Here is a 26,646-nt window from a genome sequence, read left to right on the forward strand (position 1 = left end):
CTGGAAGGCACAGTGGATCAACACAAGTATTCATCTGTCCTTAGGGACCCACCATATACGCAGTTTCCAGAATGAGATTTTCACCCTGCAGCGGAGTGTGCGCTGATATGAAACTTCCTGGCAGATTAAAACTTTGTGCCGCACCGAGACTCGAACTCGGGACCTCTGCCTTTCGCGGGCAAGTGCTCTACGAAGTCCCGAGTTCGAGTCTCGGTCCGGCACACAGTTTTAATCTGCCGGGAACTTTCAGATATGCAGTTTGTTCTTTCCTCGGCATCTACCAGCAGGACAATACAAACGAGCCACACCGCTCGCAGTTACGTCCGTGGTTCGAAGAGCACCAGCATGAGTTTACAGTACTCCCCAGGCCACCAAACGCCTAGGATTTAAACCCAGTCGAAATCTGTGGGACCATCTGGATCAGTCTGTTCGCGCCACGGAACCTTTGAACCGAGAAACTTAGAGCTGCTGGCCATGACACTGAAGTCGGCATGGCTCCACATCCCTGTCGATACCTTCCAGAGCTTCACTCTTCACATCTCGCAGCGGCCCGTGCTGAAAAAGGTGGTTATTTAAACTTCTAACAGGTGTGCCGATTTATTTTACTGGACAGTATAAAAATACCTATCTGGTAGTGAAAACCATATCAAAATCCGCACAGTAGTTCCTGCGTTTAGCCTGACCATAAAGACAGGAACTGCATGTACAGACAAGAAGATAAATAGTCGCCGATGCTACCAAAACACATGTAACTTTTTTGACAGCTGACAACAGACTGACTATCCAATGTGGCTAACACTGTACAGATGCCTTTCAGACATGTTAACCAACATAACAACAAAAAATCGCGTGAATTGGACTTATACGGGCACGAGGGATTTCAAAATTCTCGTTGCTTTTTGAAGACACCTTGTAGAGTTTCCTCCACGACCTTCCTTTTGACGAGGCATTTCGCTTCACGAATATTTATGAGATATTGTCGCATGTCACCTGGGCTCCTAAGAGCGTGCACCGAGCAGTCGTTAAGGCAGTGGATTCACATTCCTGCTCCATCTTTCAAGACTGTTTTTCCGTTGTTTATCTAAATCAAGTAAGGCAAAGATGATTACTTTGAAAGGGACACGGCCGTTTCCTTCCCCACTGTCAGCTTGCTCTCCTCTCTAATGTCATTAACGTCCAAAATACATTAACTCCTATTGTTCTTTTCGTGCTTTGGAGCCCACAACAACGACTAATCGATGAGAAGCATTGGTTATTCTCCATAAGGGCCGCGCGGGGTAGCCGTACGGTCTAGGGCGTCTTGTCACGGTCCGCACTGCTACCTCCGTCGGAGGTTCGAGTTCTCCCTCGGGAATGGGTGTGTGTGTTGTCCTTAGCGTAAGTTAAAGTTAAATTAAGTAGCGCGTAAGGTTCGGGACCGATGACCTCAGCAGTTTGGTCCCATAAGATCTTACCACAGATTTCCAATTTCTCCATAAGGTCGTGTTGATTGTTTGGCTTTTGGCCTGCACACCATACAGCCATCTCTCAGTGTTTTGGTGAATTATTTTGATGAAGGAGAGTTTTAGTGGTTTGTGGTTGATGACAAAAAAAATGGCTCTGAGCACTATGGGACTTAACATCTGTAGTCATCAGTCCCCTAGAACTTAGAACTACTTAAACCTAACTAACCTAAGGACATCACACACATCCATGCCCGAGGCAGGATTCGAACCTGCGACCGTAGCAGTCGCGCGGTTCCGGACTGAGCGCCTAGAACCGCTGAGACCACCGTGGCCGGCGGGTTGATGACATCTGAGTAGTTGTTTTCTGTATACAGCCAACATGCGAGGAAAATGATGGAAATTTAGGATCGCACAAAGTTTATCTTAATGTCGAAGAAAATAAGGTTTATATCTCTTAATGTTACTCCATCACATTTACAGTAAGGATTTTTTCGTACATTTATTCTGTGAAGATGGCTGGAGAATGATCCGTGATTATACCTCATGCGGATTATAGAAATTAAACATTTTTATTCGCTTTAGTCTCTGGAACCAGGGCTTCCAGTGAATTTTCCATTGCATTTGTCCATAATTTGTGCCTTTACTGCATTTCGATAATTGATATTCGTTTTCCCATTAGCGTGTTGGTTATCTTCAGATATGATGACGGTAGTTCGATGTTTTTAAATGAGCCGATTTAAGTGGCGGTTCTCTCCAAAACGTCGACAATTACGTAATACGTAATGTTGGTGTTCCTTGATCCACATAAATTTAACCTTCTTCCCGAGACTTTCGATTGCCTTGGTAGCTTCAATGACGCCCATTACCAGTGGGTTGCTATTCCTGAGAATGTCTGGGATCTGTGTGTTTGGAGTAGGGTAGCTGTTATTGCTGAAACAACCAGTTTTTCGTTACACCGGTTCTTTTCGTCTCCAGTTTAACCTGACTGTTAAAACCACTCAAAATAACCCGTTTCTGAAATACCCATTTTCGATTTTTTTCTTGCTATTACTTCCAGCAATAACAGTTGACTTGGAACGAAGACTGGAAAATTCTGATGCAGGTAAGGAGTATGGGGTCACTATCGATATGGGGTTGAGGCTGCGGCAGAAATCGGTCTCATTTTCTCCAGCAAAGATGAAAGGGATGGGCGGGGGGACAGTGAGAACGATGGGTCACAAGTTGATGACTTGCTTCATTACTTTTGAATGGCATCTCTTTTTCACCCTGCGGAAACCACAAAATTAATGGTCTGGTTACTGTCCCTAGTTTATAGCACGTTCATAAAGTTATAGGTACACCAATAAAATTTATCCTCTCTTCTTAGGAATGTGTGAATGTTTCCTCCTTATATTATGTCACAGGTTTGTTGTGTTTCCTTCCGTTTTTAATCTTCTAAGGAAGTGGAACATTGTGCTTCATTGCTACACCACTGTGTAAAATACTTCCAAATAAGAAATGGTAACATTCTGCAATACAACTGATGTCCAAGGATGACAGCGAGTAACTACCCGTAGACAGGAGACAGATCTTGGATATTGCAAGTAAATGCCTACCTTCTAATAGCCCACACCAGACAGCAAAAGGTACACTATTGTCTCTGAAATGCTGTACCGATTCTTAATCAATTTTGTTTGCTTGTTTCTTACTGTAGGCGTTGTTATTCAGATAGTACTGATAGCGCTTCCCAGTTTCTAGAACAGCTCAATATTTCAAAGCAATGAAAATTTTACAAATAACCGTTACTCGTTTTTAAAAACTGTTTTATTTAAAATCCAAAAATTTGTGCGGTGGTGCTATGACAAATTGTTATGCCAGTTTACTGGTAAAGAAATAAAAAAAACCTGTTACAATCGAGACCAAACAGATACCGAAATACACCGGTTATTCAGAATTAAAATACTGGTTTCGGTTTTAACCGGCCAGTTTTTCCCTTCTCTAATTTGGAGCTAGCTCCTGCAATCCGTCAAAATAAAAATATTTTTTGGTGGGAGGTTCTGCATGCAACGAAAAAGCTGTAAGTGCAGTTGTGGCGTCGGTAGAAAATCTAGAACTCTCACTAGCAAGCGAAATCAGTTATTTGCAACCCGTACTTGGACACTGGAACGCTCAACCCACTCTGCCATTACCTGTGGTTTTGGCCCAGTCAGTACTTCATATATCTGGAATTACTCCGATAGATTATCAGCAATGCTGTTTTTGCTCATTGCTATGCACCGACGAATGTTTTTGTTGCAAAGTAGAGCCTCGGCTGCTGTAGTTATTTCGTGGTAATTGTAATCGGATTTAGGATATGGCTACGAAGCCTCTCGCGACAGAGTAATTTAAAAAGCTCTCGGTTGACCTTTTTTTGTCGCGGACTGGGACAAAATCTCAAGCTTTCGATAAGTACCTCCATCATCGTCGTTAGGGCATGGGCTGGGTCTGACCGCCGTGTAACTCTCAAGGCTCCCAGTTGTATGCTCTCAAGATGACATCACCGAGATGAATTCTGAGGCGGCGCCCTGTACGTCCATAGATTACGCTTGTAGTGCCACTACTCGCACCAGTTGGTAAACTATTATGAAGTCTTCTACGATTTTTGTGTCAAGCGCACCCTAGTGTGCATTGTACAGTGTATATCTTGTGTCCGTATTGAAGTTGCACACTTCTACGGCTTCCTTAATCACAGCCTCTCAGTAGTTTGAAACGTGTGCCAGAATTCTCGTCTGTTCAAACACTGTCTTGGGTTTTTGACTAGACTGTGCTCTACCACTGCTGATGTTTGGAAATGTATGCACTTAGGGGACGTTTTCAGCAAAGTGGTCGACAAGTGTGCTTATAGGTTGCCCCATGTAACTGTTGCCACACTAGCAATGAATATTAAAAGTCGCAACATTTCTTTCATATTCCAATGTGGCCAGAAAAGAGGTTTGATTCCTTGTCTGTTTAACAGTCTACGTATAATAATTGTTGTTGCACAGAAAAGTAGCAGCCGCGATATGTGTTTGTTCTCCTCCCTTGGTTGAGCGGCATCGCGTCTTGGTTTCCTCGACAGAGATGAACTAATATCACAGGCTAAATACCCGTTCGTTCTTAACACTGTGATCAGGTGATTAACTTCTGAGTTGAAGTAGGCTTTGTCTAAAATAGTCCTTGTTCCCTGCATTAGGGCGTTAGCTCTGTTTTGAGTTTTACGATGAAAGCTATACCCAGTGAGATATAGACCCGTATCGACAGTGTCCTATACAAAGAGCGGCCGACTTGACCATCTAATTTCCATTCGACCACCATACCTAAGAAAGGCCACTTCCATTCCTCGATCATCGGATATTACGTAAATTTCCGTTACATTTACGAAGCTGTTCCATAATTCTGGTTTTCACGCAGAGTTTATTCTGCACCCATAAGACAATCCTTCGAGTTTCTGTCTTAGAATGGTTTATTTTTATTCTTGACCTCGTTACTCCGGGTGCGTGGCCGAGGTCGCTAACGAACGCTAGTGCGATTATGTGATACCACTGATCAGCATATTGTGCCGCAGAATCCTGCGTTAAACTACAAACCTCTTCGTAACGTCCCATGGAGTGACGCACGAGGTGCTGTTGATGATCCGTCCTTCATACGGTGGCGTTAAGCTGGGCAGTCTGCTTTGTGTAATTCTAAAAGAATAGACCATGTAAGAAGATCAGGTTTCACACTCTCTGTTTCCTTAACTCCGTGTGCCTAGCTCCTATTAAAAATAAGAATTGAAGACCAAGAACTAAGTAGTCGGACTAGAAAGGATGTAAGACAGGGATGTTGACTTCGGCCCCTTACTGGTCAATTGATACATCGAAGAAACAATGACGGAAGGGTTCGTAAGTGCGATTAAAATTCTGAGTAAAGAAAATCAATTTAAGATTCACTGATGAGACTGATATCGTCAGTGGAAGTGAAAAAGAATTGCAGGATCTATTGAATGGAATGAACAATTTAATGACTGGACAATATAGACTGCGAATCAACCGTAAAAAGACAAAAGTTATGAGAGGTGGCAGAAATGAGAACAGCGAGAAACTTAATATCAAAATTGATAATCACGAAGTAGACGAAGCAAAGAAATTCTGCTGCCTTTCATACAAGATTACGGACGTCGATGTATGGAGGCTATGAAACGTCGACTATCACAGGCTAACAGAGCATTCTGCGCCAAAAGAAGTCTACTTGTATTAAACACAGGTCTTCACCTGACGAAGAAATTTCTGAGAATGTTCGTTTGGAGCACAGAATCGTACGGAAGTGGGAGCATCACAGAAGAACAGTAACGATTTGAGATGTGGCGCTATGGAAGCATGTCGGATATTACGTGGAGTTACGAGGCAACAAATCCTCGTCAGAATCTGTTAGTTAATTAGTTTCATGTTCAATGGACTATTTGTACGGTTAATCGTAATGATGTGGAACGAGTCATTTTACATTCACATTACAAATTCATATGTAAGTATAGGTACATGTTGATCATTTACAAGCATTTTTAAATACAGATTTACGTTAGTAGTTTCTGTCCGCCAGATTTTACACGTTATAAAAATAGAAATTCTCGTACGAAATAGAAGACGTTGTGAAGGAGAAACTTTTTCACTTTGTTTTCTAACTTATCTTTGCAGTGTGTCAGACTTTTATGCAATTGATCTAAAATTTTAATGACGGCTCTGTGTACCCTCTTTGCTGAAGTCATCCTTAATATGGAGCACTGATTGTCATTTTTTCTTACTGTCTTGCACGAGGGCGTGCTGAAAGGTAAAGCCCACGAAGTTTTTAAGAGAAAACTCTTAAAGCTTTTTAAATAAAACAAACGTTATTGTCACGCTATATATTTTTATGTCTACATATTTGCAGCCCTCTCCCTTTAGAGGGCTCCGAATTCTAGCTTGTAACATGGCGGTGTGTAAAGTAACTGTCGGTACGTGAGAAACAGCGAGCTGTAATCGAGTTTCGAATTCGAAGAGTTCGTCCACACATGGAGCACCCTCTCTGTCAGCGTAATAATGTCGGAACACACGCGAATGCTGCGACATCTGCAACAATCTGACACCCTGGGTACACGGCCATCGATCATCCCCCATACTAGGCCCAATCCAATTTTCATCTGTTTCTAAAACTAAACGAACACCTTCGATGACTTCACTTTATTAGTAATCAAGCGGTGCAAACAGAGATGCGGTTGTGGCTCCGTCAACGAAGTCAAACATTCTACAGTCACGCAGTCAAGAAACTGGTTTCTCGTCAAGTGAAATGTGTTCGTCGCCAGGATGATTATATTGAGAAACAAATATGTAGACATGAAGAATAAAGATGTACAATGTCTATAACGTAGTTTTGTTCAAAATGCTTAAAGAATTTTCATATAAAAAATTCGAATCATTACTTTTCAGCATCCCCTCGTAATTATAAACATTGCAATTCCCTTTGAAGTTAATGAGGAAGTAAATAGACTGTGAAGCAGTAGTCAAAATGCCTTTGAACAGACGTCTACAAGATGATCGTGGATGAGCACCACATATTATTCTTGCACCACGTTTTTGAGTAATGAAGAGTTCCGTTCTGAAGGATCAGTTAACCTAGAACATTATTCCACATGACATTTTGGAACGAAAATACGCAAAATATGTTACTTTTTGATTTGTCTCTCCCCAGATTTGTAGTGATTCGAAGTGAAAGTGTGGCCGAACTAATTTGTTTTGGGAGTTCCAAAAAGTGTTTTGCCCACCTTAAATTCTCATCAGTCTTGACACCTAAAAATTTTGCGCCTGTTGCTGTATGTAAGCTTTCATTTATTACAATACTAGTGTCATCCGTAAAAAGAACTGATTCCATTTGTTATACATTAGATGGAGGGTCGTTTACATATACACATATACAGATGGCGATAGTATTGCGTACACAAGGTATAAAAGGGCAGCGCGTTGGCGGAACTGGCATTTGCACTCAGGTAATTAATGTGAAAAGATTTCCGACATGACTGCGGCGGCACGACGGGAATTAACAGACACTGAGCGGGGAATGGTAGTTTGAGCTAGACGCATGGACCTTCCATTTCGGAAATCGTTGGGGAATTCAATTCAATATTCCGAGATCCACAGTGTCAAGAGTGTGATGGGAATACTAAATTTCAGGCATTACCTCTCACCACGGACAACGCAGTGACCGACGGCCTTCACTTAACGACCAACAGCAGCGACGTCTGCGTAGGGCTGTCAGTGCTAACAGACAAGCAACACTGCGTGAAATAACAGCAGAAATCCATATGGGACGTACGACGAACGTATCCGTTAGGACAGTGCGGCGAAATGTGGCGTTAATGGGCTATGGCAACAGTCGACTGCAGCGCCTATACTGGGCTCGTAACCATATCGGTTGGGCCGTCGACGACTGGAAAACCGTAATCTGGTCAGACGGACCCCGATTTCACTGGTAAGAGTTGGTCGAGTTCGAATGTGACGCAGACCGCACGTACCCATGGAGCCAATTTTTCAACAAGGCACTGTTTTCTCCATGATTGTGCGCACTGTCTTTACACGGAATGGGCTGGGTCCTCTGTTCCAACTGAACCGATCATTGACCGGAAATGGTTATGTTCGGCTACTTGGAGATCATTCGCATCCATTCATGGACCTCATGTTGCCAAACAACGATGATATTTTTATGGATGACAATGAGGCATGTTACCGAGACAATTGTCTGTCACATCCATGCCAAGTGACGACTGAGCTACGGGGGGGGAAAAATAAGCTCTCGAAACTATTATGGATGAGTAAGTCATCTTCCTTGGAGTTAACTGTATGCTTTCCAGCCAACAAATTTACTGAGAGGACACCTAAAAATATTGCTGTTGACGCGTTTATGACATTTCACTGGCAACTTAAACGTTCAGACCAAGCACCAGCTAACTGTAGCAAGTCGTCCATTTCAGTTCCAGCGGCAGACAAACGTGAGATAACAGGGTTCCAGTATGCTGCGTCATCAGTCGAACAGTAAGTTTACAACCTCGTTGCTACCGTCCAAGATAGCAACTCTGTATCTTAGTACCCCTTTATCGGCGCCGTTACGCCGTAGCTTCTATGGGATCCGTTCGCGCTCACAGCTGCTCGAGTTCTGAAGTGGCGTTATCGGAATGCTCTTAGTCTCCGATGAGTGCTTCTTGTATGCGAGCTCGCAGTTCCGACGACTGTCTGTTGATACGCCAGCGGACATCGACCGTTCGGCGAAGCTGATGTACCAGAGTATTCCGGCGACGATAAAACCCAGTAGAAAAACTACGCGACGAGCGCCAACAAGCAAAAACAAGATGCGGATCATGTCACCAGCTGTCTGAACACCAGGCGCCACGGCCTTTAGTTCCCGGAGCCGGGGATGAAGTACACTCATTGGGCCCCCGATGGTAATATAACGGAGAAAGATGCGCGCTGCCCGCTGGGATCTCATTAGCGCTGACAGGCGACACTCTGAAGTAAATTCATCCCCAGCACCACAAACAGATTACTGTACTAAGTCTGGATTGCAACTATCATTGCGTGAATAAGAGGCCAGGGTGAAAAGTTCTCGGTCTGGCGGTGAAAGTGTGACTTTAGTAAAAATAATTTCTGTACCTTCTGTATTGTTTCTATGGGATCCAAGGCCCTCCCAAGAGAAAGACTGGTCAAGTGCGAGTAGGACTGCGCTCTGAGGGTTCCATACAAAATTAATTATGAGTTTAGACAGTTGATCCATCCCAGTAGTAGCACGGTGTAGGCGCGTGGTCCAAGGCGCCTTGTCACGGTTCGCGCGGGTCCCTCCATCGAAGGTTCGAATCCTCCCTCAGGCACGCGCGCGCGTGCGTGTGTGTGTATGTGTGTGTGTGTGTTTTTTTGTTGTCCTTAGCGAAAGTTAGTTCATGTAGTGTGTAAGCCTAGGAACCGATGACCTCAGCAGTTTGGTCCCATAGGAACTTAACACCACCATCCCAGGAACCGAGAATCTCGAAAATGTTTGGCTCCACTCGATATCGATAAGGGCAAGATATTGGTCACCGGGAATACCAAGACTTTTTCGAGAATGCTTTAATTTTAGGATTGATGTTTTTGTGTAATTTCGCATTTTATATTGTCATTTATCATTTATTTTATTAATTTTGAGGTTATAGTAACATGTTACTGTTGTAATTAGCAACACCAGTTATTTCCTCCTGTATATGTACTGTAAAACCCTGCCAAATTTCTTGATTCTAGGTCGATGGGAAGCACTCTATAGTTTGTGCTGAGAGAGTTTGCGAGTATCAAAATATGTGACATAATCGGCCGTATCTTTTGGTTGCATTAATTTAGAAGCTTAACTTTTTTATACCACAGTTAGATACATCTGTCCATTCCTGAGAGAATGGGCTCTTAACAGTCGGACGGACGGACGGACAGACAAACGGACAACAAAATGATCCGTTAAGGCTTCCGTTTTTCAGATTGAGATACGTAACCCTAAAAATCCACTTCTTTCGACACAGCGACTTTTTTCAGTCATTACAGGTAATGGATTAAAACCCTGAAATGATTCAGGATGCCGGCCGGGGTGGTCGAGCGGTTCTAGGCGCTACAGTCTGGAACCACGTGACCGCTACGGTCGCAGGTTCGAATCCTGTCTCGGGCATGGGTGTGTGTGATGTCTTTAGGTTAGTTAGGTTTAAGTAGTTCTAAGTTCTAGGGGACTGATGACCTCAGAAGTTAAGTCCCATAGTGCTCAGAGCCATTTGAACCATTTGATTCAGGATGGTCTGTAAAATGCCCCTTCACGGCCTGTAAAATGCCCCTTCACGGCTGTTTTAATCGATTTATTGACCTCAAAACGTTGCTTTCGATGTTGAAACAGGTGCAAGTCAGAGGATGTCAAATCTTTTGAATATGGTGGATGTTGCAGCAGTTCATACATCAAATCCTCGAGTTTTACCGATGTGAAAGCACTTTTGTGAACACGTACGTCATCTTGGTATTTTTTCTTATAGACTCGAAGTCTCTTATCACCCGGGTTGTCTACAACTACATCCACTCTCCGCAAGCCACCTTAAAAGTTGTCACTGGTGGCAAAAATAAGTTCAAGGTGATTATGAATAAAACTTTCGCCACTTGAGAGGTTTCTCATGAAAAACTGGTGGTTGTAGGGCAATGAAACTTTGTGGAGACATTTGTAAGGACATGCGGAAAAGAACTATCGAACAAGCCATTGAAAGAAACACATTTTAATTTCCACGTGAGAGGGTAACAGTTGTTAATTGCGTACAATGCTTACCTTCCAAGTTATAAACGCACCTCAGTGTGACGACCATCTGCATCCACGACAGCCTGGAATCGCACTAGAGATTGCTCTACTGCTGCTCGAAACAACGGTGGACAGTGGAATGTTCAGTTGTCGAGACACAGCTCGTGCACTGCTTGAAGATCGCACATCTCAGCAGTGGCAGCAGTAATAATATGTGGTGCAGTTAGCCGTCGTCCTCTTCCAGGAGCAATTCCCGATTAGCCAGTTAATTCGGACTTCCGAATCGTGTTCTTCAATCTCGGTGCAGAAAGACAACCTCTCCGTATTCCTTTAATGCGTCGATACTCGCGAAGAGCAGCATCATTATTACTGTTGTTTTGATAAAACAGCTCTATGAGTTAAGCCTTCTCACATTGTCCAGACCCGTGTTAACCGTCCACAACTGTAACGCACACCCATTCCAGTGTTTCAAACCTATGTCGCCGTACCAATGCCGGCGCCTAGCGACAAGTCATGACACAAATAGCACTAACAAGGCAAACCCTGCAGTACACAATCCGAACACATTCCTTTAAAGCTGGAGAGCTATACGGGAAATAGTTTTCCGTATACACTGACCTAAGTAGCGAAAGTTTAATTATAACCCCCGTAAAATATGTGTAGTGTAAACTGTTAATTAACGCACCTCTTCTTAACTGTGTCTCCAGGACACTAGCTCGCCGTTTGGAATACTCTGCAGCGCCACGTTATTACCAGTCGAGAGGTTTAACCTTACTTTCTTGTGTAGATAAAAATTCACATGTGCTGCAAAATTATGATGTAGTTATAATCAAGTTTTTTACGGACACGGCTTTGAAACAAAATGTGTTCTTTTCTGCTTTACGATGAACACTATTGTGACAGACATGATGATTCTTTAATTGGTTCAAATGGCTCTGAGCACTATGGGATTTAACATCTGAGGTCATCAGTCCCCAAGAACTTAGAATTATTTAAACCTAACCAACCTAAGGACATCACACACACCCATGTCCGAGGCAGGATTCGAACCTGCGACCGTAGCGGTCGCGCGGTTCCAGACTGCAGCGCATAGAACCGCTCGGCCACAATGGCCGGCTCTTTAATTGGTTTTCAAATGATCATCCCGTCATCATCCGCATCTATGTACACATCTCGATGAAAACGAGTGCTATTAAATGTCAACATGAAAGCAGGAAGACTCCTTCCGTAACAGTGAGAGGGCTACAAACGCCAGAGCTGTTCTACTTTCCTCCTTCACAAATGGCCCATTTCCTACGCTCGGTAATCAGTGTCAACAATATTTTTATATTTCAGATGAACAAACGCGGCACTCCCACGAGTTCTTGCTCTTTTTTAGCAGTAGAGCCTTCGTGAGATCACTTTTCTAGTTCTCAGTACTTTGTTCCTCCTTTCTCAATAACCACTAGTCTAAGGCGCTGCAGTCATGGACTGTGCGGCTGGTCCCGGCGGAGGTTCGAGTCCTCGCTGGGGCATGTGTGTGTGTGTTTGTCGTTAGAATAATTTAGGTTAAGTAGTGTGTAAGCTTAGGGACTGATGGCCGTAGCAGTTAAATCCCATAAGATTTCACACACATTTGAACATCTTTTGAAGCACTATTCATCCATGCTTCCACTACCCCTCTGTCTCATTTCCGCAGACCCGCAGACCAGTTTACGACAGTTTTCTTTTGCTTCCTGGTACTCTTACACTTTTAAATGTTTTGTTTCTAGAAACGTCCCCTGTGGCCGGCCCTTGTGGCCGAGCGGTTCTAGGCGCTTCAGTCTGGAAACGCGTGACCGCCACGGTCGCAGGTTCGAATCTTGCCTCGGGCATGGATGTGTGTGATGTCCTTAGGTTAGTTAGGTTTAAGAAGTTCTAAGTTCTAGGGGACTGATGACCTCAGAAGTCAAGTCCCATAGTGCTCAGAGCCATTTGAACCATTTTTCGTCCCCTTGTGTCACATATTGCTATTCTCTACGTCATTTCGTATCTTTCTTCACTCTTGAGTCTTAGTTGTTCGCAGCATTTTTTTCCCTAAATAAAGCATGTAGTGTATCCTTCTAGTGTAAAGGTCGTGTGACTAAGGCCTCTCGTTGGTTATACCGTTCGCCGGGTGCAAGTCTTTCGATTTGACGCCACTTCGGCGATTTGGGCCTCGATGGGGATGAAATCTCCGATCCAGCTGGTAATCGAACCCGGGCGCTTAGTATTGACATTCTGTCGCGCTGACCACTAAGCTACCGGGGGCGGACTATCCTTCTACTGAACATTGTGGGATAATTTTACGCTAGTCACCGCTGTGTGCCATTATTGCTGTTCGTCACATATAGTGCAACCCGTTCCTCGTGCTGCTTTACTTGTTACCAAATTTACTGATGATTACCGATTACACGTATTTCTAGCCGCGATCGTCGACACATGCTAGTGCAACGGCGCTCGATTTAGCGGTAGCCTGTTCGAATATTGATGGTGAAGGGAATTTTCGTAACCAGGTGTGAACAGCATGGTGAGGGCAAATGGCAGCGTATAGTTTTTCAGCTCCAGATCATTCACCAACGTTCTGTATTAAATACCAAATACCTCCACGGAGCTTCATAGGATGAGGACATATGACATAATTGGTAGTGATCCGTCTGTAGGATCGAGACCTGAGTTTGGCGCTGCTCCCCTCCCCCATTACTATTAGTCGAGAGCCGTAGGCTCTTTGCAGACACGCCTCCCCGTTCTTTTCACTCCTTAACAACATAATTACAAACTTTTTTGCGGAGGATGGCGGAAATACTTCTGTCTTTTGACTTGTTTCATGAGGCCAACTTCTTCAAATCAGATCAGAATTTACCTCCAACGTCCTCAATAACTGTTAGATATATTCCTGTCTCTGTCTTGCCCTACAGTTTTTACAGCTCCCTCTAGTGCAATGGAACCTATTCCGTGGTGTTTTAACGTACGCCGTCCGTCCAAAAATATCCGAGATTAATTTTATTTCTGGCTTATAAGCGACATCAGTGCAGTTACTATCGTGACAGCTTGAACTAATCGTTATTTATAAAAGGCAATGTCTGTCTGTCTGACTGACTCCACATCGCCCCGTCCAAACCGCTAAGGATAGAAACTTGAAATCTGGGGAAAGTGTGGATCTTATTTCTGTAGGCGTCGTTTAAGAAGGGATTTTTCGAAATTCCAACCCTAAGGGGTTTTTTAAAAAAATGTCGCTATTAAGGCAATTTTGGAGGTAGAACTACGAAAAGTGGCATTTGGTTTCTCAGTCAGAAGATAAAAAATACATCTTTCAGCATCTATGGAAATTCAACCACTAAGGGGATACCAGTGGGTGAAAGTTTTTTTTTTTAAATAACTACTAAAGAAGTAATAAAATATTTTGAGGCTACATTTATGACACTTGGTATTTGACTTCTCGGTTAGAAATAAAAACCTATTTGTTTCTGAAAATTCAACACCTAAGGGAGAGCAATATGGGGTTGAAAATTTTTAAGAAAATATTTTATTGCATTAAAAAAATTTTAAAGTTAAATTAATGAAAACTGGTATTTCACTTCTCGATTCGATATAAGGAAATTAGACACAAAGAAATATTTATTACGGAATAAAAGCTGCTGTGGAAATATCTCCAAAAGAACGCAAAAGGCATGATTAACAAAAACTCCAGACTCCAGCTACCAGAATCGCTTTTTGGTCAGAAGTACATTCGGAAAAGACCATGCTTATGTGGTCTTAAGTAGCCTAAAAAGCTTAGAAGATAATTTGTGAACATAAAAATTATATTTAATATAAGCAATAAAAAATCTCTGCAGGCCATACAGTCTACGCGAGCGATGCAGCGGGCGCTAAGCTGGTTACTGATAAACAACGGATGTACTTTCGACCAGTCAGTTGGGAGCAGGCAGTGTTAAATGGGAACGTGCGGTCGCAGAGTCTCCGTCATTGTGTAGCGTTGCTGCCTCTAGATCACGATGTCTCGGATTCGATTCCCGGCCGGGTTGGGAATTTTCTTTGCCCAGGGTCTGGGTCTTTGTGTTGTCCTCATCATTTCATCATCATCATTCGTGACAATGGCTAGATTGGATTGTGTAAAACTTGGACTGTGTAAAAATTGGGACTTTGTACGAGCGGTGATGACCGCTTAGTTGACCGCCTCACAAGCCAACAACATCATCATCATCATCACCGTTATTGTGATGACGGAGCAACTTCTCTAAATCAACTGTTCAAGACATTCTCCCAAATACACTATTGGCCATTAACATTGCTACACCACGAAGATGATGTGCTACAGACGCGAAATTTAACCGACAGGAAGAAGATGCTGTGATATGCATATGATTAGCTTTTCAGAGCATTCACACAAGGTTGGCGCTGGGGGCGACACCTACAACGTACTGACATGAGGAAAGTTTCCAACAGATTTCTCATGCACAAACAGCAGTTCACCGGCGATGCCTGGTGAAACTTTGTTGTGATCCCTCGTGTGAGGAGGAGAAATGCGAACCATCACGTTTCCGACTTTGATAAAGGTCGGATTGTAGCATATCGCGATTGCGGTTTATCGTATCGCAACATTTGTTGCTCGCGTTGGTCGAGATCCAATGACTGTTAGCAGAATATGGAATCGGTGGGTACAGGAGGGTAATACGGAACGCCGTGTTGGATCCCAACGGCCTCGTATCACTAGCAGTCAAGATGACAGGCATCTTATCCGCATGGCTGTAACGGATCGTGCAGCCACATCTCGATCCCTGAGTCAACAGATGGGGACGTTTGCAAGACAACAACCATCTGCACGAACAGTTCGACGACGTTTGCAGCAGCATGGACTATCAGCTCGGAGAGCATGGCTGCTGTTACCCTTGACGCTGTATCTCAGACAGGAGCGCTTGAGATGGTGTACTCAACGACGAACCTGGGTGCACGAACGGCAAAACGTCATTTTTTTCGGATGAATCCAGGTTCTGTTTACAGCATCATGATGGTCGCATCCGTGTTTGGCGACATCGCGGTGAACGCACATAGGAAGCGTGTATTCGTCATCGACATACTGGCGTATCACCCGGCGTGATGGTATGGCGTGCCATTGGTTACACGTCTTGGTCACCTCTTGTTCGCATTGACGGCACTTTGAACAGTGGACGTTACATTTTAGATGTGTTACGACCCGTGGCTCTACCCTTCATTCGATCCCTGCGAAACCCTACATTTCAGCAGGATAATGCACGATCGCATGTTGCAGGTCCTGTACGGGCATTTATGGATACAGAAAATGTTCGACTGCTGTCCTGGCCAGCACATTCTCCAGATCTCTCACCAATTGGAAACGTCAGGTCATTGGTGGCCGAGCAGTTGGCTCGTCACAATACGCCAGTCACTACTCTTGATGAACTGTGGTATCGTGTTGAAGCTGCATGTACACGCCATCCAAGCTATGTTTGATTCAATGCCCAGGCGTATCAAGGCCGTTATTACTGCCAGAGGTGGTTATTCTAGGTACTGATTTCTCAGGATCTATGCACTCAAATTGCGTGAAAATGTAATCACATGTCAGTTCTAGTATAATATCTTTTTCCAATGAATATCCGTTTATCATCTGCATTTCTTCCTGGTGTAGCAATTTTAATGGCAAGAGAAAGAAGAGAAAAGTGTTTGCGAACTTTGTCCCGCACACCTTGGCATCCGAACAAAAACAACGATGCATGAATCCATCAGAAGTCACCGGACTTAGTGTCACCTGTACGAGCCTATTACAAAATGACAGAGTTTTTGTACTTTCAACATTGCAGCCCAGTCAGCCTCGATTGCGGTAATGAAACCAACCTTTACCTAGGTTTCAGTCCAAATAATTGAGCCTTCTTCAGAAGATATACCTGAAACTATAATTTGTCTAAGCCGGCCGGTGTGGGCGAGCGGTTCTAGGCGCTTCAGTCTGGAACCGCGCTTCTGCTACGGTCGCACGTTCGAATCCTGCCTCGGGCATGGATGTGTGTGATGTCCTTAGGTTAGTTAGGTTTAAGTAGTTCTAAGTTCTAGGCGACAGATGACCTCAGATGTTAAGTCCCATAGTGCTCAGAACCATTTGAACCATATAATTTATCTAAGAGGGCATGGTCTAGAAATAAAAGTAAAACAGCCTGGATGGGCGTAGTCACATTTTAAAAATGCGGTACATACGTACTAAGTCAACACCAAGACTTGACTTAAGCTGTGGCGTGCGCCTCGTCTCCATGGATGCCGTGCGGTGGGCCTCGGGAGCTCACATGAAACCAAGTAGGACTAGATAATGCGCTGCAAATCAATATGGCGGGGAACATTGCGCATGTCTGAGACCATGACTGCCAAAGACCGACGCAGTTATATCTTAAAACAAATAACTTATAGGAAGGTTGAGACTCTTAAACATAAAGCCTCTGCACCAGGTTATGACTAACATGTAAAAAACTATTAATGGATTTATGTAAGTTCGAACACACTACCCCGACTTACACGATTAGAAATATCGGCCCGTTCACAACGAATGCTGCATAACGCGCCCATCGTTATTAATGAAAGATGACATAGGACATAAAACAGCGAAACCGTAGTATGTAAACGCCATAATGCAGTAATCTCGGTTAACCTGTTCACAGATGGTCGAGTAGGTGTTTTTATTAGTTGATGTACATATACTTCTCATTGCTGACACGCGCTGAATGAAGAATATTATCAAGATTAATTTTTATCTTATTACTAAAAATAACGCGTGAGTGAACGAGCAGCGCCACTTCATCGCCATGTAATAGCAGATGACCAGCATAGGTCAAATTATGTTTTACGTGTAAAAAATATGGTAATTGCGTGAACGGATGTGCAACGCCCTTTCATCGCCCTTATACTCTATCGACCGACAGAGGTCAATTTCACTACGCTCTACAAAAGAGAATTATCGCCTCTTATATTAAAGGCTATTGTTAAATAGATATGATATGATAAAACGTGCTTGACCCGAAAAAGACACATAGGAAAATTTTATGGACACTTGACATGGGAAAAGGGCATGTTCTTCACAGGGAAGAATAAAAAGAAATAGAAGACAGCTACTAATATGCTCATGTGCATGCCATAAATGGACAAGGATGAAGTCGTCTCTGAATTGAAGCTACAAGTAAATGTAAAGGGAATTAAATCCCAAAAGCTCGAGACGGACCAGCTAAACTTCATCTTGTCACCTGAGGCTCCATTTCGCCCCTTTCGGGCTAGTAACCCCTTCTATGAATATGACTATTGTCTATGGTATAGATGCTGGCATCTTAATTATTTAAAAACCATGTGTGCCACATTATGTAAGCACCGTATGTGGAAAGACCACCTGATGGGAATCATATACCAAAATGTCACGTGCTCAAATGCATCCATGCTAGCCGATACCTTAAGGGGTGTCTAAAATAAAGTACATCAAACACCGACCATCTGTGTCACACCGCCACAGAAGTACTGCTCGGCTCCTGCCAACCAATCATTAACTGGTCATGATATTCTAAATAATGGCATAAAACATTCAAAAAAGTTCTTGTTTTTTAACTGAACTTGATCATTAAGGAGGTTATCCTTATCAAATTGTAAAAAAAAAAAAAGCACTCCGTCATCAGGCCACGAGTGGCCCACCGGGACCACCCAACCGCCGTGTCATCCTCAGTGGAGGATGCGGTTAGGAGGGGCGTGGGGTCAGCAAACCGCTCCTTGGTCGTTATGATGGTATTCTTGACCAAAGCCGCTACTGTTTGGTCGAGTAGCTCCTCATTTGGCATCACGAGGCTGAGTGCACCCCGAAAAATGGCAGCAGCGCATGGCGGCCTGGATGGTCACCCATCCAAGTGCCGACCACGCCCGCTTAACGTCAGTGATCTCATGGGAACCGGTGTATCCACTGCGGCAAGGCCGTTGCCACTTATCAAATACGCAGAAGATTCATTAACTCATCTATTTCATTTTCCGACATTTTCTTATATTGATGCAAGTTACCTTCTAAAATCCAGAGGGTTTGGTCCACCGGAACATTGGTGTACAGACTTGTTATATTGAAAGACACGAACTTGGAGTTTTCAGAGCACGTTACGCGTTCCAACCGATTTGCTAACTCCGTAGAATTTTTAACGGATTAATTCTTTGCAAACACAAAATTATCTTTTACTTTCTGATGCAGAAATCTAACTAACTTGTGGTAGGCACTCCCGGTACTATCTACGATCGGGCGGATCGGATGATTACATTTGTGAATCTTAAACTGACCTCTCATCTTAGGTGCTTTGGGATTCATATTGATAAGCTCACGTGAGCTCCCGAGGCCCACTGCACGGCGTAGAGGTTGTATAGGCTCGGTCAGCTGTGGCCGAGCGGTTCTAGGCGCTTCAGTCCAGAACCGCGCTGCTGCCTACGGTCGTAGGTTCGAATCCTGCCTCGGGCATGGATGTGTGTGATGTCCATAGGTTAGTTAGGTTTAAGTAGTTCTGTGTCTAGGGGACTGCTGACCTCAGATGTTAAGTCCCATAGTGCTTAGAGCAATTTGAACCAATTTAGACTCGGTCAAACAGGGAATGACGAGTGCGCATGGGCAGGGCCCGTAGCTCCTCGCGGCCACAGCGTCAGACATGTCATTTTAATTTATTACTACTTTACTGTAGACTCTACTCGCAACGCAGTTCGCAGACAGTATATACATATACTTGTGAATGTACCTGCAAAATTATATCATTGTACTGGTATGGCACATAGCTGAGGAGATACGTCACAGACATTTAGATGTGTAAAAAATTAGCTTTGACAGTTATACATTGTCTATTTGTCTTGCGGCAAATGCCCAGAGAAAATTCGTCTAGAACCATTTTTGAGAACGAGAGCACTTAGTGACTTTCAACAAATGTTACATGTAATTTAAAACGTTTGTGAAACTTTTTCTTGCTGACACCACTCACGAAATGATGAAAGGAGAAAGAGTTTATCGCCAACTACATTTTCGCTCTTTATCAGTCAGACATCAGCTTTAGGCATTACATTTTAATTTTTTAGTTATTTACTACCGAATCTATTCCCAACAGCCGCCTGGTCTCAGGCGCCTTGTCACGGTCCGTGCGGCTGTCCCCTTTTGGTGAAAGAGATGTTTTAAAGCTCTTCGTTACTTTTGGCGGGAGGGGGGGGGGGGGGTGACTTGACAATTTAATGTTACAATAACATAATTAACTTTTATTAGTAAAACAGAATAATAAAAACACAATTCATACAATATTTTTAGTTACTGTACAGAATAAAACTTTTTTTTCAACCAGACAGATTTTGTTTCTTATTCTCCTAGATACAAAACAGGTTTCTACATGTCCTTATTCACACTAGGACTTGATATTTATAGAAATATTGGGATTCTGATGAATAGATATTATAAAAATATCATTACCCGCTCTTGATATATCGAAAAAGGTATCAATATTTTTCTTTTTAATTCTTGGTCTTCTTCTAAAGAAACACTTACTACTTCTATCAATCCCACAAATTCTGGTAACACAACCCTAATTTTCAGTCGGTCAAAACACAAGTCAGATTATAGTATACCTTAAAACCAAACTTTTGGTTGATGAAATGGGCCTGCAGATTTGCTTAACATGTACTTAAATTAAAACAACATTATTTAGATTGATAACTTACAAATAAAGTTTGAAGTAAGTAAATTCAGTGCCACAGCTGATGTTTTTAATTGTTGTTGTTGTTGTGGTCTTCAGTCCTGAGACTGGTTTGATGCAGCTCTCCATGCTACTCTATCCTGTGCAAGCTTCTTCATCTCCCAGTACCTACTGCAGCCTACATCCTTCTCAATCTGCTTAGTGTATTCATCTCTTGGTCTCCCTCTACGATTTTTACCTTCCACACTGCCCTCCAGTACCAAATTGGTGATCCCTTGATGCCTCAGAACATGTCCTACCAACCGATCCCTTCTTCTAGTCAAGTTGTGCCACAAACTCCTCTTCTCCCCAATTCTATTCAATACCTCCTCATTAGTTATGTGATCTACCCATTTAATCTTCAGCACTCTTCTGTAGCACCACATTTCGAAAGCTTCTATTCTCTTCTTGTCTAAACTATTTATCGTCCATGTTTCACTTCCATACATGGCTACACTCCATACAAATACTTTCAGAAACGACTTCCTGACACTTAATCAACACTCGATGTTAACAAATTTCTCTTCTTCAGAAACGCTTTCCTTGCCATTGCCAGTCTACATTTTATATCCTCTGTACTTCGACCATCATCAGTTATTTTGCTCCCCAAATAGCAAAACTCCTTTACTACTTTAAGTGTCCCATTTTCTAATCTAATTTCATCAGCATCACCTGATTTAATTCAACTACATTCCATTATCCTCGTTTTGCTTTTGTTGATGTTCATCTTATACCCTCCTTTCAAGATACTGTCCATTCCGTTCAACTGCTCTTCCAAGTCCTTTGCTGTCTCTGACAGAATTACAATGTCATCGGCAAACCTCAAAGTTTTTATTTCTTCTCCATGGATTTTAATACCTACTCCGAACTTTTCTTTTGTTTCCTTTACTGCTTAGTCAATATACAGATTGAATAGCATCGGGGAGAGGCTACAACCCTGTCTCACTCCCTTCCCAACCACTGCTTCCCTTTCATGCCCCTCAACTCTTACAACTGCCACCTGGTTTCTGTACAAATTGTAAATAGCCTTTCGCTCGCTGTATTTTACCCCTGCCACCTTCAGAATTTGAAAGAGAGTATTCCAGTCAACACTGTCAAAAGTTTTCTCTAAGTCTACAAATGCTAGAAACATAGGTTTGCCTTTCCTTAATCTTTCTTCTAAGATAAGTCGTAGGGTCAGTATTGCCTCACGTGTTCCAACATTTCTATGGAATCCAAACTGATCTTCACCAAGGCCAGCTTCTACCAGTTTTTCCATTCATCTGTAAAGAATTCGTGTTAGTATTTTGCAGCTATGAGTTATTAAACTGATAGTTCGGTAATTTTCACATCTGTCAACACGTGCTTTCTTTGGGATTGGAATTACCACATTCTTCTTGAAGTCTGAGGGAATTTGGCCGTCTCATCCATCTTACTCACCAGATGGTAGAGTTTTGTTAGGCCTGGCTCTCCCAAGGCTGTCAGTAGTTCTAATGGAATGTTGTCTACTCCGGGGGCCTTGTTTTGACTTAGGTCTTTCAGTACTCTGTCAAACTCTTCACGCAGTATCATATCTCCCATTTCATCTTCATCTACCTCCTCTTCCATTTCCATAATATTGCCCTCAAGAACATTGCCCCTGTATAGACCCTCTATATACTCCTTCCACCTTTCTGCTTTCCCTTCTTTGCTTAGAACTGGGTTTCCATATGATCTCTTGATATACATACAAGTGGTTCTTTTTTCTCCAAAGGTCTCTTTAATTTTCCTGTAGGCAGTATCTATCTTACCCCTCGTGAGATAAGCCTCTACATCCTTACATTTGTCCTCTAGCCATCCCTGCTTAGCCATTTTGCACTTCCTGTCGATCTCATTTTTGAGACGTTTGTATTGCTTTTTGCCTACTTCACTTACTGCATTTTTGTATTTTCTCCTTTCATCAAGTAAATTCAGTATCTCTTCTGTTACCCAAGGATTTCACCTAGACCTCGTCTTTTTACATACTTGATCGTCTGCTGCCTTCACTATTTCATTCCTCAAAGCTACCCATTCTTCTTCTCCTGTATTTCTTTCCCCCATTCCTGTCAGTTGTTCGCTTATGCTCTCCCTGAAACTCTGTACAACCTCTGGTTCTTTCAGTTTATCCAGGTCCCATCTCCTTAAATTCCCAACTTTTTGCAGTTTCTTCAGTTTTAATCTACAATTCATAACCAATAGATTGTGGTCAGAAACCACATCTGCCCCTGGATATGTCTTACAATTTAAAATCTGGTTCCTAAATCTCTGTCTTACCATTATATAATCTATCTGAAACCTTTTAGAATCTCCAGGGTTCTTCCATGTATACAACCATCTTTCATGATTCTTGAACCAAGTGTTAGCTATGATTAAGTTATGCTCTGTGCAAAATTCTACAAGGCGGCTTCCTCTTTCATTTCTTAGCCCCAATCCATATTCACCTACTACGTTTCCTTCTCTTCCTTTTCCTACTGTCGAATTCCAGTCACCCATGAGTATTAAATTATCATCTCCCTTCACTACCTGAATAATTTCTTTTATCTCATCATACATTTCCTCAATTTCTTCATCATCTGCAGAGCTAGTTTGCATATAAACTTGTACTACTGTAGTAGGCGTGGGCTTCGTGTCTATCTTGGCCACAATAATGTGTTCACTATGCTGTTTGTAGTAGCTTACCTGCACTCCTATTTTCCTAGTCGTTATTAAACCTACTCCTGCATTACCCCTATTCGATTTTGTATTTATAACCCTGTATTCACCTGACCAAATGTCTTGTTCCTCCTGCCACCGAACTTCACTAATTCCCACTATATCTAACTTTAACCTATCCATTTCCCTTTTTAAATTTTTTAACCTACCTGCCTGATTAAGGGATCTGACATTTTTAATTAAGGAACAAAAAACCAACTGACAGTGTCACTAACTTTGAAAGTCACAATTTCCCTGTTTGAATGGTCTTCAAATGATTTTTCTCATCTGTCGTCCACCCAGTAGTGTAGAACTTTTTTTGAAGTTCTTCCTTTATGCATCACATATTTTATGGTATACTGCGTCATACATAGATTGTAATGCCTAGAATTTTGTGACTTTTCAGAGTTCTTAGTTTTCATGCTGTTTTAATATTGGAATCATTACTTAGTAACTTTCTTGCTTGAAATTTCGTGGAAGATTAAAACTGTATGCCAGACTGAGACTCAAACTTGTGACCATAGCCTTTGTGGGCAAATGTCCTACCAACTGGGCTACCCAAGCAGGATTTATGACCCGTGCTCACTGTAATGTCTAGAATTTTATGACATTTTTTAAAATTCTTAGTTTTCGTGCTGCTTCATTCTCTATAATTTAGGTTTGACATTTAGAAATCGATACAGGTAAAAATCTAAGTCTGTCTACTTCTTTTCCATGTTCCCCACTCCTCCCACCTCACCCTGTGCCACCACTTGAACCTGAGCCCACTGACAGGTTGTATATTTCTATAGTGCAGACAAATGTAAGTAATTTTGGATGAACCAAAGGATTAGTTGATTTGGGGTGTGCAAAATTAATGTGCCTTGTATAATGTACAAATCCATACAAAAAAAAGAGGAAGTACTGGGAAAGGTGGCAATGTGGAAGGAATTAGGCACAAGTCTGAATAAAACACAAATTGATTTATTCCATATGCTTATAACCAAATAAATCCTTGATTAATACGTACAAGCACATATATATTGTGTATAGTTCAATTGATATATAAATACTTGCACAAACTTCCAGAGCTGACAGTTCTATGGCAGTTATTCCATTAAGAGACTAGTCAGTGTATTAGTGATTATTTGGTATCATTCTGGCAGATCATTTATTAAACTTCTCAGGTTTCACTTTTTTCCTTTTCCAGATTTTGGCTAGACAATTAGTGGTGCAAAACAACAGTTAGTCAATATTTTCACTGAAACGGGCTTTTATAATGTTCCAAATGCTGCAATATACATAAAAATAATTGAAGAAATAATCTTCACAGCACCACAGTTCATCTAAAGATGGTGTAATTCACCATAGTCTTCTACTTTACTATTAACATGAATTATGCACTCTCTTCGATTCCAACAATTTACAATGGCCAGTACTGATGCTGCAATGGTCTTAGCCATTGAAAAACAGTGTTAAACTCCAATATACAGTGCTCACAAAATTTGTAGCAGTGGTAGATTCATTTACATAGTAGCTTATTTTAGCCTTTCTTGGGAGAGCTGACTCATGTAGTGGGATATGCTTTAGAACTAATGTTATTGTGATTATCCATAATCTTGAAGAAAACTAAAGAGAGGTAAGGCACAGGGAATATAGGCAGAAAAATATGTACTGTGCAGAAATTCTTAGCAGCACTGTTGTCATCACATAATTGGGCTACACCTGAAATGAAGCATGCAGAAACACATTTTACAAAGTGTTCCATGTGAATACATGCACTGTTTTGCACATAGATTAGTTGGTAGTACACTACCCATAAATATAAAGTAGTTGACTGTTGTAAATACTTAATAAGTTTCTGGTAGTATACAGTGTACAAAGAAAATTTGCTTTATTAGATGCAAACGCCACTTGTGAAATACTCTCCTTCCAGCACTTCTATCATTTTGTAGTGGCTATAATTTATGAATGAACATGTTAATTTATCCCATTCATTGTCAATATTCATATCCATTATAGACTGAGTGCTGGATGCTGGATGCCAAGCTCTTTTTAGGTTGAAATATTTATCCCTGTTTATTTGATTTTTTGATATCTTTGTTTCAGCTGACTACTTAATTATGCTGTTCAAGAAACTTACGATACTGGCTCCATCATATTTCATTTCTTGGCTGCGTGTAAGGTATTGCTTGGTTATTTTAGTCAGGTGTATCAATGGTGCACTTTGAATCTCTGTTTGACTACTCTGATAGTTCGCACCAAGTAAGGAGAATCACATTTGCATGGACTGTGATAATCACTTGGCTTTCAATAACCAGGGTTGTCTTTAAAACTGCAAAGAAGACTTTGCATCTTAATTGAAGGGAATGAAAGATGAAACCAATGTTTTTACATTAGTAAGTGGATGACACATTTGTGGTGTGTCTGCATGGAGCAAACAAACCATAATGAGTTCCTGGAACATTTGAACTCTGTACCTCACAAGATAAAATTGAGGATGGAACCTTTCCTTGACACGTTATTTAAGAGAAAAATGGTCAAATCCCTGTGTTGCAGTATGTATACACAGCCTAACAAAAAAGATGAAACACCCAGATGACATCCTTAGATGTTAGTGTATCTCTATACACATACACACAACATTGATGGGTATATAAATGATTAGAATTACAATTACAGGCTACCAGACTGTATTTGTTTGTGTTTAATGTTATTATAAGGCTTGCTAAGGCCCAGAAAGGGCACAAATATTGTCAAATCTTGAGCGATCACTGTGAAATATGCAAAGGAGTCACTTACTGATTTGAGATAGTGTTAGTAACACCTGACACAGATTGAAAGGGGCATCATTGTAATTCTCCATTTGGCTGGCTGGTCAAGTCACACAATACCTAGATTTTTTGAGAAATTTTAATGTGACAGTAGCCAGATGTTGGACTACATGGGAACATGGGCATAGGGACACTCGTCATCAAGATTCCAGTTGACAGCTTCTGACTGCCACAACAGAGAATCACTATATTGCGCACCAAGCACATTGTAACCCATTCACATCTCTGGCTGCCCTCCAAGACCTAGTAATAAACACCAAGCAAATTCTTCTGTGTCGTCCCACATCATGGGTTGGAGGCTAGCAGCAGCTTGTCTGGGGAATTACCATCTTACGTGCAGGCTGCTGTTAACACTGCAACGCAAACGGCTGTGTTTGGAGAGGTTCATTGATAAGGAAGTATGGACTGCTGATAAATGGCATCTAATTGTGTTGAGTGATGAATTGTGTCTGAACACTATCGCAAGTCGCAGGTGACCATGGCACCAACCTGGGAAGACATTCCATTCTTCTGCTGTTTTGGAGAGGCACTGCAGTGTTACTCCTAATGACATGGTATAGGAGCCAAGGAGGTTGACTCCAGGTCACAGTGGTAGTGACTGATGCAACTCTGATGGCACAACAGTATGTCACAGACATCCTGCATCCTCATGTGTTACTACTCATGTAGCACTATTGTGAAGCCATTTTTAAACAGTAC

The 26,646-nt window shown here is 42.1% G+C and overlaps 1 protein-coding gene across 4 annotated transcripts in view; it reads left to right on the forward strand.

Moving 5' to 3' along the window:
* Window positions 1-26,646, forward strand: part of LOC126475302 (uncharacterized) — a 131,450-nt gene that overhangs the window by 43,401 nt on the left and 61,403 nt on the right. The window lies entirely within an intron of this gene.

Source organism: Schistocerca serialis, chromosome 4, assembly GCF_023864345.2.
Source record: "Schistocerca serialis cubense isolate TAMUIC-IGC-003099 chromosome 4, iqSchSeri2.2, whole genome shotgun sequence".
Classification (NCBI taxonomy): Eukaryota; Metazoa; Arthropoda; class Insecta; order Orthoptera; family Acrididae; genus Schistocerca; species Schistocerca serialis.